The following is a 14,063-nucleotide window of genomic DNA, read 5'->3' as shown; positions in this document are numbered from 1 at the left end:
CCAAAATACCCAAAACATAAGGCAATAGCAAAGCCAATTGCTGGTCTGTAGTTAACGTATTTCTTTCTCACTGGGCTTTAGACTTGTTTCACCACCAGTTAATTGAAGGTAAGAATTTAGGGTATAATGAAATTGTGTTCTCTTGCTCTCACTGTTTAATCCCAGCCAGCAACTAAGCACCACACAGCCGCTCAGTCATTCTCCCCTCCCCAGTGGGATGAGGGAGAAAATCACAAGGGTAAAAGTGAGAAAACTCATGGGTTGAAATAAAAATAGTTTAATAATTAAAAAAAAATAACAATAATACTAATACCAATAATAATAATAATAAAAATGTAGAATAAAAGGGGGGGGGGGAGGTGAACCCAGGAGAGGTAAAAATAAAACCCCAAAAAGACCAATGATGCCAATGAAAACCATTGCTCACGATCAACTGACCAATGCCCAGCCGGTCCCTGAGCAGCAGCCCCTCCACCAACCTCACCCCTAGTTTTATCGCTGAGCATGATGTCACGTGGCATGGAATACCCCTTTGGGTCAGTTGGGATCAGCTGTCCCAACTGTGTCCCCTTCCAACTTATTGTGCACCTCCAACCTACTTGCTGACGGGCTGGTGTGAGAAGCAGAAAAGGCTTTGACTCTGTGTAAGCACTGCTCAGCAACAAAAACAACCCTGTATTATCAACACTGTTTTCAGCACAAATCCAAGACATAGCCCCATACTAGATACTATGAAGAATACTAACTCTATATCAGCCAAACCCATCACATTTGCCTAGTGTAGTCTCCACGTCAGAAATCACAGTTACAAGTGAAAAGCATTTAGGATGAAAGATTCACCAATCCTTGATAACTACTTCTCTTATGAATTTTCTGTAACCATAACTTTCTGTACCCATAAGAAGCATAAAACTCCTTTGACACAAACTGGTACAAAAGATTAAATGAAAACTAAGAAAGTTGACTATCAAACACAGCCTAATCATTGAAACACCACGTGCCATGACTTCTTGAGAACAGAGGCTGGATATCTGTAACTTGTCCAAAAATAGTGAATTTGAAGCAAACCAGCGAAGACTAGTCTTGGATTTTCTTTTGAGACATCTTAGGTCACACAAGCAGAATTTGCTTAACTAAGGCTAAAATTCTTGTTTTCTGTTATTTGTCTCAATGGCAGTAAGAGATCCAGCTATCCTATGAACTGAATATTTGAGAAACAAATTTCTTCTTAAAATTGCTATATCTGAGTAAATGAATCCTCTAACAAAGACAAAACTCATACTTGCTTTGATTGCCTATAGGCTAATCCAAAAAATAAGTTTAATCTTACTCAACATATAGGTTCATCTCAGAGATAAAGCTTTGGCATGTATCCGAGATATTTTTTAAAAAAAATAAACAAAATTTACAGGTCCACTTGTACTGCAAATATTTTCACTTTGACACTGCATAGGCCACCAGATCCCAGGTTCATCAATATGACCCCCTGAAGTCTCACATCCCATGACTTTGAAATCAAAGACAAATATTGATACTCCGCTTAGAACTTAGTAAAGCAGCAGTTGTGAAAATAACCAACCTGAAAGGGAAAATCCACGAATGATCTCTCCAGAAGATGAAGGAAGAAGGATCTCAGTATGCAGCTGGATATGAAGTGCTGTCAATAGTAACTACATCTATGAATACCAGCAGCAAAGCTCTAACCCAGCTCTGCCTTAGGCAGATACATGAGGAACAAAAAAATATCCTAAGGAGCTCATTTTCTCCCACAGCACATTCAAACAGGGGCAAAGAGATCTCTCTGATAAATTAAGTCTTGCATTAATTATGAAGAAGATTGGTCACTTGATGTAAGAACATGGTCAATTTGCCAACCCTGATGTTGCAACGCAGCTGCCAGCAGGAAAACACAGTGAGATATAAGATGCCATTTAAACAGGCAATGAGGGGCTTTTAGCATGTTGCTCGGGGCTTGCTTTAACCACAGCACTCCTGTTGGCATAAAAGCCCTGGACCAGCCATCCAGATGACCACTCACTCCCTTTCTGCACACCTTTCTAGAGTTATCTGCTTGCAAAAACCTCGCCTATGTCAAACAGGTTGATGGAAACACATGGCATTGAAACCCTATGAAAAGTAGGGAGGGAGAGAGGGAGAGGAAACAAGGAAAGCAATGGAATAAAAACAAGATCCCTGCACATCTTATATGCTGAAGAAATAACGTCTTCTCTAAATTATGTGCAGACTTGTTTCCATTTTCATATTCTTTACTGGGTTTTTTTTTGGAAGCTACAGAAAATGAGCATAAGAGACAAAAAAGTACTTCGCCCTGCAGGAATACAAAAATTGTAAAAGCACAGGCAGCACTACAGAGGAGCAGTGCCATTCACTCACAAAGAATTTTGTGCATGTAGATGGCTGATTAATTGCTGGCCTGCCTAGACGAAGCTGCAACGAGCCAGATACTGTCAGCATGCCATCTGTTACCATGGAAATGCACAATGTTCCTGTTTCTGACAAACCCTTGAATACTGGATAGATTGTGCCATATGTAAATAAGGCAAATTAGTTTTCCTATATCTTCCAGACAAGGTTAGACTAAAAGAAAATATATCTGTTTAAACATACAGTAACCTCCAAGATGTGAACTGGTTAAACCGTCCTTCTTTTTTCATAAAAATCTCATTTAATTTGTTGTTAGAACTGAAACAGTGTGGACTAGCATTAAGAAGCATAAAATTAATTCCCAACAGCAATGTTTACAGAAGCAGTACTTAAAAATATGCATATTCTGTATGCATAGTACTTTCACCATGACTGTTATATTTTTATTTTCAATTTTTTTTTCTTTCTCCCCAATTGTGGCAATGTTACTGAAATAATATATAGAAATAAACAGGGAACATTCTTATTTGTACAGTGAGATTTGGTGCAGTTTGGATCACTTAAGGAGAATGCTGGGGTTGTTTTTTGTTTGTTTTTTTTTTTTTTTTTCCAAGATGCTATAGATTTTAAACATGGAAATATTTAATTTACTCACTTGAATAGTGTTACACTGATAGCTGAGGCACATTAGCTTAGCTCCACTGAAGTCAGAGGAGCTGCAGTAGTTTGCATGTGCTAAGGATCAAGCGTTTGGAGTTTTACAAGCCAGAGCTTAACCAGTTACTACAAAAATTGTATTGTCATGTTCTAAAAAATAAGAGATTTAGAACTTAAAATTTTGATTAATTTCTTGATTTTACAACTGTACATTAAACTAAAAGCAAGGAGTTTAAAGCCAGCAAGATGCACGTTCACCACACTCGCTGAGAACACAGCACATGGTATTTTAGGTGGCTACGAGCATTAGAACATACTGTATTACTGGGACAGATTCTCTTTGAACATGACCACTTTGCAAGGCACACCTGATTCAATACAGCTTTATACCAACACATATCTATTTCCAGAAGTATGAGGTTAGTATAAGTATAATCCCCTGAAGTATAAAGCTGATGGAATTAATTAATACCATATATTCTCCCTCTTGCCAGGAAGCAGTGTAGACTTGATAAAAAGGAACATGCCCACAACATCCCCCCAGGATACCTACCCCCTGGGATAGATTGGAGCCCTTTTGAATCACGACATAAGTGTGAGTTACGTATGTTTTAAGACAGTGGACAAGCACACAGTGGTTGTAAGACTGGAGGAATGCCTTAAGGCACTTTTCATTTTATGGACTTATGCTATTACTTAGATTTTCTGTTTTCACGGTACACCTTTACAGGGTAACATGACATTCTGATATCCTGTAGGTGACACTGTCTAAATTAGCAAATGAGAATGACGTAGGTCCCACAACTTTTAACTTGCTGCATTGTAAATGCGGGCTTTATGGGTTCTTAACCTGGGTTCCTCGTCCTCCCCACCCTCCCCCCTGCCAAATTCTTTTTCTGGTTTTCACCACGGAGATTGATGTATGGCGTAATGATAGCTGAACAAAATTAACAGGCAGCTGTATATCAATATTTCCCTAATGTGAGAATTAATAAGTAGCTCCAGTAACAATAAGGTTATCACGTTCATGGGTAAATGCATTATGTATTTTAATATATTCTTTATGCAGTCCTTTTGTTGATGTGCAACTTTGCAATGCTATGAAATACTACTTCTAAACCCCAAGCAACTACCCATCAATCTCCAATATAAATTTGTTCAAACCATAATAATCAATTTTTTGAGCAAACACATGTGATTCCACAGTTTCACAGAACCTTAGAATCCCTAACTGTCCAGAACTTCATCAGAGCAACATTTGTTACAGCAAAGTAGCCTACAAAACAGAAAGAGTTTACATAAAACATAGTTTAGAGTTTAACAAGCCCCATTTTTTGCAGAATAAAATTAAGATTAATCACTCTTCACAACAGCATTCGGGGGATTCGTGCCAGTTGATTCTCTGACATTGGCATCTTCCCATAGCAGCATGTGCTGTTGTGCCTTGGAGTTCTGCCCTTCTCCTCATCCCTGGGTGTTTTGAATGCAAGAACATACAGGGGATGTGACACTCATCAACTTAAATTGTGTTGCCTACCCAAGCACAAGAATGAAATTAAGAATCTGAAGGGAAGATTGATAGGGAGTGTGAACATGTAGAATCCAGTTTGAAAAAAAATGTAGTCATAGGTAAGTAACTGTTATTCCTTCTTTGAATGGCTTCTAAGCAGTCTTTACTTACAAAACAGTATGAAAGCATTCCATGATAGTTTCTCATCTAAGCAGGCTGACAATAGCATGCTATTTAATCAGCAAGCAGGGCACTGCTTTGCCAAACAGCAGTTGAATGGTGTACTATGTGCTAGTGTTTTGTGAATGTGAGAGCAGAGTTCAAAACTTTAAGAAAATTCTATAATAAGAAAGAGTCTAGATCACATAATGTAAGTCACTTTTGCCCTCTGGAATATGACTGGATTGTGAAACAGAAGAGAAATATTAGTTAACACTTCTCATACATAGTTCAACCAACTTCACTGTGATCTAATTATTATTTGCAAAACACATAAGGAAACTTCTTGATTTTCAAAATTCTGACCTTATTTAAGTAATTAGGTAAGATTTCGCCATACTTGTCCCATGAAAATTTTCTTTGTTTAATGTGAATGAAGTCCAGAGATCACAGCCAGAAAATTGATTTAGGTAAAAGTCAGTTATAAACTTGTACAATTATTTAGTATTTAGCTTTTGGGGATTCATCAAGCATAGGTTGCCAGAATTTATCCTGACATGTCACATTTCTCCTGAATTAACAAGTTTTTCTGCTCAATTCTATCAGATGAATTAAGGGCTGATATTTCTGCTGAGCCAGCAATGGACAGACAGGTTGGGAGAGTATAATCAAGCATACCTCTGATCAGTCAATTCTCACTCAACCTCCTGATGGTCAGGGGATCCTACTCTACCGGTCCTTTCCACAGGAGCACATTTAAAACCAAGTTCATGGAATGGACCTTATTCCCTACCAACATGCCTAGTTGCAGAAGGTTTGGATCTCACCTCTGACTAAAGAAGAGGCCCTAATAAGACAAGAGCATTACATTTTAATATAGTTTCTTAGCGAGACTAAATAAGGCCATGAAACACCAGAAGCCAATTTTCTCTCTTATGAGTACAATATTTTAGGTTCCCTCTAATAATGTTTGCTGGAATAAAGATTAATTGCTGTCGACAGAGCTCCTGGATATCCTCTGCATATAAAGCATTTGATTCACCTCCCTCATGCTGTTTGATTTGCAGCACTTTCTCGCTGACATTTGGCAATGAATATCTAAACACAACACTTTTTACACGCAGATTTTACAGCATAACACGCGAGTATCAAGTGTCACCTCCTTTGAAAAAACTATAGTAAAACTCTTAAGAAGATAAAATAAGATAAAGTCTCTTGCATAAAGTCAACTTGCATCAAAGCCGAGAGTGCTGCAATGCCACACCTGTGTCCCCTGATGTCACCTTTATTCCAGCTGTTTGGCATGCTTCCTCTAACAGCAGCCTTTGGGGTTTTTTTAACATGCCCATGTCTCCCCACTCTTCAGATAGATAACCTGAGTCTACAGAAGAGGCCAGTACGACAATCAGTGGCATCCAAGGGAATCCAAGCAGCATTTGTAGGATTTAACATGGACTGGTGCAAAATTTTAACATGGCTTCCGCACAATGTAGTGAAGAGCAAGAGAAATAATTTTCATTTCAAGATATCACTTCATTTTTTGTTATCTCTTAATACTGATCCCATGCACAATGCTGCCATACTGAGATTATTTTTCTAGTCTTGTTATGGAGAGAACATGGGGGATACCAGGCAAGTTTTATTGCCAAAAGACAGAATAAATCGATAAAGTATTTGTTTTCAAGGACTCCAGTTTTCCCCAGCTGTTTATTCCAGGATGCATTTTCTATTCCATTTATCTTGTTTCTCATTCATCGGTTACCCTTGTGATTCAAGGTGAGGGATTCCCCTTCAGAGACTTCATTCACTTTTTCAAATATCTTCCAATTCTTTGCTAGGGAGAAGTTCAGTTCCTGATTTCCAATATTCCCATATTTATCTGCAAGCCTTTGTGCTCTTCCCGATGGTTTCTATAAATCCATGAACATAATCTAGCACATTTTTGTACCAGATCAAGACAACTAAAGCGAATGCACAATACGCACACACATACAAATACATATTCTTATTTCTGTACTGCTCACTGGAAAGGATAGCGATGAACACATGGCAAACTGCTAAAATAAATCTGCTTGGCCAGAATAACTACCCAACAGAGTTAGGACTGCTCTGTCATTCTTTGGTCTAATCAGCTAAATGCAAGGAGAAGCAGAATGAGAAACTATGAAAATGTTTGTGTGAGGAATTACACACAAGGTTGTGAAGATATGTACCTTCGACTCACCTTAACAATGCCTTTAGTTTTCTATCTGCTGCATGATTGTATCTAAAACATGAAATCTAAAATCCTAAAAATGCTTAAATGAAATCTAAATGCTGATCCTCAGTAAGTCATCATTGTCATTTTAATGTTAATAGAGCGATGTCAATTCATATCTGCTGAGGATTTAACACTAACATAACAAGGGCAGATATAACATAAAAAAAAAAAAAATCCCACACCCCCCAAATATTTTGTAAGTTATTTTCAGTGATAGATTAACAACAACATTCATAGAACTTTACAAGTCAGACTCTTACATTCATTACTCTATCTGAATTATTCCCCACTGAAGCATTGTCACAAGACTGCATACACATGCTCTCATAAGAACATATTCCAAGTTACTTTTTATTTTGTCATCTTTTGTTAAAGCATTCAGGCTTTTTAATAAGTAAAGCGTCTGACAGTACCTGTAAACACTACTATTAACCAAACAGCTGTAAATATCCATAAATGCCACAAAATGTAGTTACCGCTGTTTCTATTTATTCAGGAAATTTTCATTTTAAGCCTCTGAAATAAATGTGTTCAATCAATACTAGGGGTCCAACAGAGAGAAAAAAGCAAGAAAACTCCAAGGCACAAGTTTAAATCCATCTTTGTGTCTTTCTGCCTGGAAGAGTAAATAATATTACCTCTAGAAACAGAGTGACATGCAACTTTGTCTCAATTTACTTTAGGCAAGACCCAAAAACATCCCCTAGAATCTAATAAAATTATTTTTAATTCATCTGAAAATGAGAGGCAGAGAAAAATGATATAATTTAAGTGAATTAAGCACTCATCTCCTCAAAAAGCACTTTTACCTTTAGCTAACAGTACTTTATCATTGACAGTGTTATCTACACTGTGTTCTTGATAATGATCATAGGGAGCCCTGATACATCAAGAAGTATAGCTGATTAAATTTATTATATTCACATGGTCAGTCAAGTAAAACAATATCAATTATGGAATAGACTTTGCATCAGCCCAATTTTCTTCTCTCTGTTACTGGCCTGCAGTATGGCCTCTGTGTTCCCACTCTTTTATTTGACTGCCTATTGAGAGTATAAATTCTTTGGGGATGGGGGCATCTCTTCTGTCTTTATACAATGGGTAGTATAATGAGGCTCCAACCACAGTTAGGGCATCAATACGTCTGTAATAAAAACAGCTAAAGAGTACACACAATTTCTGCAGGTCTTTCTGGACTTTTAACCGTCTCAGCATCTCTCTGTAGTTTGTAAGAATAGCTGAAGTTATGCCTTGTTTTGTCAGCTTCTTACCTCTTCCCTCCCCCCACCCCCTTCCAACAGCTTTATCATTTTGCTGGTATCGAGACAGAACACTACTGCATTGGCAGGGAAACTTAAGGTTAAAAGTGAACCATTTACTCAAACTGATAAGCTTCTAACCATTCAGTTTTATCGACAGCCGTGGACTCTCAGGATGACTAACTGCTTGTCGCAGTGAACAAGGAGCACATAGACCATCTATTTAAATTCAGAACTTTAAAAACATATACATGTACTGCATTCATTCCTCTCTACTTCACCTTTTGGTGTATTAGCATGGGATAAAACATAATAGGTAAAACCTGAAATATATACAAAAGTTACAGGAATTAAACCCAGTTCATTTTGAAAATATGAAAAAAAAAAAAAAAAAAAAGAAAACGCAACAGATAAGTATTTGGGGAACCTTGTTTTAATTTAGGTGTGGCATAAAGGTATTTTCCCCAAATTACAGGATTCCTTGAAGCCTTTGTATGCTCCCATCACACCTGTCTACTATTATGGTAGCATTGCCCACATCTTGAAATCCTCAAGTCACACATCAAATATGCAGCTAAAATGCCCAAATGACGAATCCCCCAATCCACGTAGTTAAGCAAGGGTAAATAATTCCAAATCTAGGAGCTATTAACCCAAAGATTTATCTTTTACTTTCCATAATCCCATAACATTTGGGGAAAAGAAACATTAGTAAATCTTGCAAGTTTTTCAGTCTCTTCAAATTTGTTGTGAGTTTGATGAATCTAGCTCAGTGCCTGTGTTTCCTATTTTATGCTAACAGATAGTTGATTTTCCAGCATACAGCTCATAACAAAAATAGTTAAGACATCTATTAGCCAGCTATATCTTCAGCTTAGATGAACAATTGATACGGTGATCAATTATCGGATAGCAAAATCCATGGTGATGGTTTGCTAACTGATTAGACAGCATGAAAATTATTTCTATTATCACCACCTGTTATAGCCTGTAAAATGATATATAGAACTCTTTAATGGATTTTAATAAACTGCTTACTGTATGCAGTGTTGCGCTGAACAGAAATTTTAGTTCCGTGCACAAGAAAAAGGATACCACTAATGCAAGTTGTATCATGTATGGCACATTCATGCTGCAAGTGTTTTACGCAGAATTCAATGACTGCCTTGGGTAAGGCAGGTTCTGTTAGGAAAAGAGGTGCATAAGGAGAATTATCCTTAAGGGTCTGAAACCCATCTTCCTGGAAAAATTATAATCCTCAAAATGCCTGAGGTACCACCGAAGAACAGGTCTCCAGCTGGGACCAAAGATCACATATCCAGGCTCGATAAAATTCTCATTGAAGCAGGGTGGAAAGAAAGCAGCACATTTTTATAAGAGACTGAAAGAAGTGGAAATTAATTACAAATACACATTAAAAATATAGAAAAGAAGTTCCATTCCTCAAGTCTAGAAAACAATCCACAACGATGGGCAAAAAAGTCTTCAAGGGAGGAAAGCAATCACACTCAAATGTATAATGCCTTGTTCCTACTATTGAGTAGCACTTGTCTGAACAGAAGTAAACATGCATGGACTATTGCTGGAAACCATCCAACACTGAAGCCATGAAATGCAAGTGGTTAAGATTCATGTAAGGAACCAAGCCAACTATTGAAAAATCAGATCTAAACCAGTAAGCAGGCTCTACAGTAACTGCACTCACAAGTAGGGCAGGAACTGACAATCCCTTGGCCATATCTCAGCCAAGGCTCAATAAGCATCAGTACTCTTGGCAACATGCTGCCATAAGAGGATCCATAAGTACATAAATAAGTACACTGTGGTGGGAATCAATGAAATCAAGGCACTTCTTTTGCAAACTGGTCCAAATACAAGGAATACATCTACCAAAGATCCTAGAGCCAGATCAACCTCAGAACAGAAAGACTGAAAGTTCTGCTTAGTGCCCACAGCAAAGAAATTAATCCTGGTACCTGAAAGAGAAGAGGATTCAAAATCTTCCACTTGGGCTTCATCAGCCCTTAGGCCACCTGCTAACATATCATGGTTGGAAATCAACTGTCATCAGTGAAATTGGCATAAGAATTATCAGTTCTAAAGACTGCTCCCAAACGGTCTTGTAACTGTTTTCCCCTTATTGCAGAGGATTTGGGGTAGACCTGTCAACACCTAGGTGAAGTTCTTCACCTGTGAGAGGAATGCTTATAATGCATTCTGCATGGCTCAAGACTTCACATAGATATGTCCAGTGAAGATATGTCATCAGAAATCCTCTTTCCATAAGATGTCTAAGTGAGCTAAGAGGAGGAACATCTTTTCCTACAAAATTTATTAGTGACTGAAATTGAATAGCTGGGAAAATCCAGAAGGCAAAATGGTTTTGGTAATGTTGGAAACAATATTTCACTCAGCTCAAAGTTGCTCTCATTCCAACCTGAATGAAACATTAATGACTTTGTCCAAAAGAAATTGAAATAGAGGGAAAAAGTTTACATCTTCTGGGAACACCATCAAAGATGCCATCCCATGAGTGAAAGATGAAAAGATGAGGAATAGGCACAAAGGAGCTGTTCACAAGAAAATGAACCTCAGGTTCAATCAAGTAATACAGGAAAACAGGACATACATTTATGTCCACGCATGCATTTATGTTTCCCACAGGAACTGACTTTAGAGCTATGAGCTTACCCTATGGCTACTGCTAAGATAAAAAACCCAACAACTTTGAGTACTGAAAGACATCTGTGTCCAAACACACATACACAAGCTTACACAGATTAAGTGGAATTATGAATTAAGTCTTAAGTCTGATTAAGTCTTGCTGAATTAAGCCTCAAATCGTATATGGCTCAGATAAGAGAAAAAAGCCCATATCCAACCATCCTACTAGTCATAGGCCAACAAAATACTTGAAGTGTTTGCCAGATACAGCCATTTGTTACTAAACAAGCAAGTAATAATCACATGATATTTGTGTGATGGCCAGCAAATTATTAAGATGTTAATGAAAGAAGTAATATCTAATTAGAATATGGATACAATATGTGGGAGGTTTATTACAAGATGAGTTCAGCTGTGTCAGTGATCTACACCAGCTTATAGGTTCAGTCTCATAAACAACAGCCATACAGAAACAATTTGAGGAAGGTATGGATTATCTAAATAACTATCACTCAAAAGAGCAATAGGAATGCAGGGAATGAAAGAGGCAACAATAACCCTGGAGAAAAAAGCTGAGAGGTCAGGGGATTCCAGTGCAGGATGAGATAAGGTAGATTAGTATAAAGTGCTCTGCAGCTTCATCAAAAAGAAACGTGGCACCAATTCACTAAATATTCAAGAAATAGCCCTTGAAGTACAGAAAGAACATGTTTTTTTGTTAGACTCAGGTTTTAGGACAGGAGAATAATTACACAACTCCTTTGTTCAGCCAAAAAGCATCAAGGACAAGTGCTGTCCAGTGCCCTAAACCAATAACCACATTGGTTATACACATAATTCTGAGCAGAAATGATGCAAGTGTTGATGCTTTCTCAGAAATTACTCTAGATTTAGTGCTCCAGTACAGGAGCAGTACATAAGAGAGAATATGAGACCATGTTATTTATTATTTCCAGTGCAACCTATTTGTCTGCTCTTTTTCATAAATTATTTCAATGGACTATAGGCATAACATTGAACCTAAAGGGCTGAAATGGAGTGAAGAGCCATACATGAGACAAGACTGCCATACTTGATTATTAACAAGCACAACTATTCATAATTTTATAGCTACCATTTACTCTCACCAAAAGTGTTTTATAAACACTAAAGTGTTTAATTCTGCCCAGGAAACAAGTTCCCATTTTACAGATGAGACGAATGAATGATAAGCAGGCATATTTATTTCTATGCTTGCTGTTATGTGTGGGGAAACAACCTCTTCTCTTTATTGAAATGAATATTCAAGATGAGCCTAAACATTTCCCCATAATCTGAGATTCTCAGCATGTAGTGGATTTTGCCTATTTTTCCATCATCTTCTATTTACTTATTTAAATCTTCGCAAAGTGCAAGAAAGACACTGTCAGAAGCACTGCCAAGTAGCGATTCTGATTCAGTAGTATTCTGCAGCCACTCTGCATGGATGTAAGCGACTTGTTGCGGAGGCTGTGTCTCTATGTGCTGCACCATTTGATAGTGACAGAAAAATTTAGTGTTGCTGAACTTCCCTATGTTTACACTAGACCTAACACGGGTATAACTATGATGGACCGGTTTAAATCTAGCTTATATCAATGCAAATTAAAGAAATAGGGTCCAGAACTGTGAATACAGATTACAAGGACAGGGGGGGCAGATCAGTAATGTGAAAAAGTCATTGAGTTTCTAGATCGCGAGTCAGTGGTGTCTTCAACTCAGCATAACCAAACCTTCCCCTCAAATACATCCCAATGTGAAAGCTGGGGAACAAATACCTGTGACTTTTTCCAAGATCTTGATAAGACTTATAATAAAAAGGACAATCCAGGACACAGAGGAACTTCTGTATATGTTGCTTACCCAAAATATTTACAGAATCCCGTCATTAGTTCTAGTGTGAAAGACTGTTAACACATCCCAACCATGCTAACTAGCTTCAGCTACAATCTATTATTGCTGCTTTGGTTTTGCAGCAAAAATCCATTTAATATGCTTCACTGGGTTCATGACGCATGATCTCATTGGAACTAGCTCTTTCTGATCTCCAAAGCAACTGGGACTGTGCGTCATCACTCAGCTGCTCCACTGCAACCAACCACTCCAAGAGAGGTGGGCAGGGGCCTGCTGGCTGCAGGAAGGACATTGTGGCCAAGGGCCACAAACAAAACATGGGATGGAAAACACACGCTGGGAAAAATGTAGGAATCTTCAAAATGTAAGCTGAACAATGTCCTTCTACACAGCTTCACTGACAAATCCACCAGCTGATGCAAGCAAATAGTTATATAAGGAGCAGTTAATCTCTTAAACTTAACTCCTCTCCCCCCCCCAAATTAGTACACAAATACTAATTATATCACATACCTCATTACTGCCCTCTGAAGGAAACCAGTGTCCTTAACAGTACTGTGACATCACCTACTTATCGCTTTCGCCATACTCTTGGATTTCACCTAAAGCAGCCAGAAAAGTCTGCTTCCTCAGCTGCCTGCAGCCTGCATTTTCCGGCTACTAAGGACCATGTCATGGTCTCCTGCTTGGATGTTGCTAATCAAAAGGAAATTTCATTCTGCCTCATCAGTTTGGATCATCGTTTTCCTTTTCTGGTCAGGACTTTTTCCTGTTGATTTCAGTAGAGCCAGCTTTCCCTCTTTGTCTCAAAATATTTAGATTCAGATTCCAAATTAGCAACCAAGGACTCTGTATGATGACCTGTACTATCTGTGGGATAGGTAAAGCAAAGGCAAGATACAACACCTCTCATTTTTGTAACCCGGTGAAAAATTTTGAAACTGGGCAAATCACTAGCTTGAAAAGGTTTTATAAAAGAAATGCAAAATTTCTATAAAAGAAATAAAATGAATTTACCTATAATTTTCTTAATGTATTACTCTTAATTATTTGTGCTTCTACACAAGTAAACTTGGGTTTGGACAAAAATACCCTCCAGCATCTATTTCACACCTATAAATAGATGTTATCATTTAATTTCTATTTTAAAACAGAAAAAAAATAAAATTATTCCTTCAAAAAAATGTTTTCTTTAAGAACACATACGTCAGGTCTACATGGGATTTCCTTTCGTAAAACTGCCTCCTTAGGTCAAAGATCAAAAATTAGTGAGGGTCCACAACATGCAGAGCTTTAA

Source organism: Vanellus vanellus, assembly GCF_965231255.1.
Source record: "Vanellus vanellus genome assembly, chromosome: 8".
Lineage (NCBI taxonomy): Eukaryota > Metazoa > Chordata > Aves > Charadriiformes > Charadriidae > Vanellus > Vanellus vanellus.
Note: the sequence above shows the minus strand (reverse complement) of the source record.